The 4169-nt window shown below is 37.7% G+C and overlaps 1 long non-coding RNA gene across 1 annotated transcript; it reads left to right on the top strand.

The window, feature by feature from the left end:
- The first annotated feature begins 382 nt into the window (after positions 1–382).
- On the top strand, positions 383–2096 carry LOC149235452 (uncharacterized). The gene is made up of 3 exons (XR_016268286.1): positions 383–506; positions 1081–1243; positions 1328–2096. It is a non-coding gene; the product is annotated as an uncharacterized LOC149235452 (long non-coding RNA).
- The last annotated feature ends 2073 nt before the right edge of the window (positions 2097–4169 follow it).

Genomic DNA, 4169 nt, shown 5'->3' on the forward strand with positions numbered 1-4169 from the left:
TCTGCTCAAAACAAGAACTAAGGTACTGCCAACTTCTATGACAGATGGTATCGCTTTAGAAAGAAAATTAAACTGGATATGGATCTTTTAGGTTATCTGGATAAACTTTAAATCCCAACATGTTCCAGGCATGCTCTTAAGGTTCTGCTTGCGCTGGTGGGTGCCCTGTTGGTATTCAAACTTTAAATCCGAATATGTTGCAGGATTTGCCCTGGTGGGGGCCCTGTCCTTAAGGTTTTGCTTGCGCTGGTGGGCGCTCTGTACTGACAGGTAATATAACAGGTATTATTGCTGAAATTTCCTGCTCGATTCTATTAACCGGATTGGTTTGCATGTATTAAAATTCCTGCAATTGTAATTGTATTTTTTCAATATCTTGCAGAAACGAATTACTTGCAATGACTTGTGCCTTTACAGGGAATCCTGAAATGAAATGCAAATACGCTGCGAGCCAGCTTGTATGATTCTGAAGATTCTGCTTGCACCAATGTGCTCTATACTGACAGGTAAAATAAATTCGACCCGAATTAAAATTATTATTGCTGAAATTCCTTTTCTCAATGAATTCCGTAGGTTCTTTTTCAATTCTAATGACTGGCTTAGTATGCATTCATTTACATTTTACCTGTCCATGGTCATCTTGTTAATTATTTTTTCTTGGATTATAGATTTGAATTTGAATTCCTTAGGTTCTTTTTCAATTCTAATGACTGGCTTAGTATGCATTCCTTTACATTTTACCTGTCCATTGTCATCTCATTAATTATTTTTTCTTGGATTATAGATTTGAATTTCCGCAGATGTAATTCTTAATTTTTTTCTTGGATAATAGATTTGAATTTCCGCAGATGTAATTCTTAATTTTCTAACGTCTCACAGAAACGAACAACCCGTAATACTTCTACTATCTTCTAGCATATTGTTGTTCTTGCACTTTGTGGGTATCTGCTGGCAGATTGTTGTTCTTGCACCTTTGTGGTTAAGTGGGGAGTGAAGCTCTGTTTGAATTTCTTCATAATTCATATTTTCCTAATGTCTCACGACGAACGACCCGTATTGACTTCTACGATCTTCTCGCAGATTGTTGTTCATGCACGTTGTGGGTATCTGGCAGATTGTTGTTCTTGCACTTACCCCAGAACCTATCTCTGCTGCTACCTTTGGCTCTGCCGTGCCTATGATGTCTCCGGCTTTCTCTTTGCGGGTCTAATTACTGCCTTCCTCCTTGTCTATGTGATTCAAGGTAAACTCGCTTCCGAACTGCCCTTGGAACCCATGTTTTCGAATTCACGATCTGACACTCCTATTGGGTTATGCTCGTCCTTAGACACTTCTATACTCGCTATCGGATAAAGAAGCCCGGTGCAAGGATTCCTAAGCGCACCTGGAAGGTATGTGCAAAATCCCTCCACACTATATGCAGGTACAGAGACCGGTAGTGTAGCTGCATCAAGCTAAGAATCAACAGGATAACCTGCTGGTAATTGGGGAGTGAAACACTCTACAGCTGCTGTTTGCATTTCTGCAAATGTAATTGATATTTGTCTAATGTCTCACAGAAGCGACCCGTAATGACTTCTACCATCTTCTGGCAGATTGCTATTCTTCCACTTTGTGGGTATCTTGTGGCAGATTGCTGTTCTTTTACTTTGTGGGTATCTTGTGGCAGATTGTTGTTGTTGAACTTTTTGGGTGAGTGGGGAGTGAAGCCCTCTACAACTGCTGTTTGAATTTTTGCAAATGTAATTTATATTTTTCTAATGTCTCACAGAAACGAACGACCAGTAATGACTTCTACCATCTTCTGCCAGATTGTTGTTCTTGAACTTTGTGGGTATCTTCTGCCATATTGTTGTTTTTGCACTTTGTGGGTAAGTGGGGATTGAAGCCCTCTACAACTGCTGTTTGAATTTTTGCAATGTAATTCATATTTTTCTAATGTCTCATAGAAACGAACGACCGTAATGACTTCTACCATCTTCTGGCAGATTTTTGTTCTTGCACTTTGTAGGTAAGTGGGGAGTGAAGGCCTCTACAACTGCTGTTTAAATTTTTGCAAAATGTAATTCATATGTTTCTAATGTCTCACATAAACAAACGACCCGTAATGACTTCTACATTTCCTGGCAGATTGTTGTTCTTGCACTTTGGTGGGTATCTTCTGGCATATTGTTGTTCTTGCAGAATGTTGCTTGATCATCTCACTAATCTTGGAATACCCATTGCCTTAAATATAAATGCAGGACAACTCTGTTTTAGAAATTCGACTTTGCAAGCCTCGTATATTCTTCCTTGACATTGACATTATTTACTTGTGCAGTCGCGGTTCTCAATTTGTAATGGCCACAACATTCGGGTACTCATGCTTTTATATATAGATATAAATCAATTTTTATATTGCTAAAATAGTTAGTCACAATAGAATCATAGATATAAATCGATTTTTATATTGCTAAAATAATTACTCACACTAGTTGTACCATCTTCTGGCAGATTTTTTTGCATGCACTTCATTGCTAAGTAGGGAGTGAAGCCCTTTACAACTGCTGCAGACAATTGCTTGATCATCTCAGTAAACATGGGATACCCATTGTCTTAAATACAATTGCAGGACAACTATGTTTCAGAATTTTTACTTTGCAAGCCTAGAATATACTTCCTTCGCATTTACTCTTGCATTGGTGGAAAGTGAACTTCGTTCCAGTCCTCAATTTGTGAACCACCACAACATTCAGGTACTCATGCTAATCATTCAATACTGGTAAAAGAATTAGTCATTGTAGTTGGTGAATAATTTAGGGCTGATTCCTCCATTTTCTTTTTTGTTCTAGGATAATGTGAATAAATTTATGCTAGCAAATATATCATGATTTGAATCCAAACTAAAATTAATGACCGATGCCAAGCCCATTGCTTCAGTTATCCACAACCCCTCAGACCCTTGCCTTGACCACGCCAACCACCTAGCTGTTAATATTTGTTGGTTCCTTTAGATCAAAACTGTGCACCTTTACTGCCCTAACATTGTGGTACGTCATTCCCTTGCCTCGTATAATTCCATATTTAGATTTAAACAATATATTATATTTACACGTACAAAATCCAGCATTTAGCAATTGTAATGGCAACAGATACTGCACAACTTTGAGGCTATGTTAAATTTTCATGATATGGTAAGTACACATGAACTCCTAAAACAAACCCCTATTTTGAAAACGAATTAACCTATTAAAACAATGGGTGAATGAATGCTAAATAGACAAACACAATGAGTAGAATTTGGGGCACTCAATTGCATCATTACTCTAAAAAGAAAAAAACATAAGGTAATATGCCAAAAACACCATTTATGTAAAATCACAATGAAGAGTCCTAAAGATCTTTTATAAAATAAAAGACGAAGGGGAAATACAATGTATCTAGACATCTAGTGATGCAATCGAGTTGATAGAGTTAACCCTTACCATATTATGTTCAAGGATAAGTGCACCCCACTGCATGGATAACTCTCCTTGTAATAGTGCACCCTACTGGAGAAGATTTAATGCGTGAATGCATGCACTACACCTCCAAAGTGGGATACCAAACATTCATGTGCCTCCTAGGGATTTGTGCCTTCCTATAATAGTTCTTGCACATACCCTCACCTCAAGCATTGAGTTTGGTGCTTACATATCTATAAATAGAAAGTTTAAAGATGGTGCATCCATGTATTCTCCATGGATGTGCCTCACTCACTCTTCGATGCCTAATAATTATTGTTGCCTCTTTAGAGGAACCTCTAGTGCACCCTTTATCATATACAACTTGTTGAACAAGGTTTGAGGGATTATTATTGCAGATGTTGCGATGTTAGATTTTCTCTTCGCACTATGATATTGCTAAATGAGAATAGATATTCAGCAATCAGGATAACTATAACATGAAGACCCTTGAAACTTTGAGGCCAAAACCCATGGATATTGAATGTGACACATGCAAATCCATGAAACTTTGAGGAGAGAGGTTGTAAAAATGAATAGGCGATCCATAAAATCCCTAAAAGATTTAATTGTAGAAGATGCTAGATGTGGTTGGCTCAAATTTTTTAGTAGAGAGACATGGAAGTAAGGCATCTCCTACACATCTTAGGAGCGATATATAGAAAACGGTCCTACCTAGTGTTGTTC

This window comes from Pinus tabuliformis, chromosome 8 (genome assembly GCF_031772625.1).
Source record: "Pinus tabuliformis cultivar Carrire ecotype Pingquan chromosome 8, CPIR1, whole genome shotgun sequence".
Lineage (NCBI taxonomy): Eukaryota > Viridiplantae > Streptophyta > Pinopsida > Pinales > Pinaceae > Pinus > Pinus tabuliformis.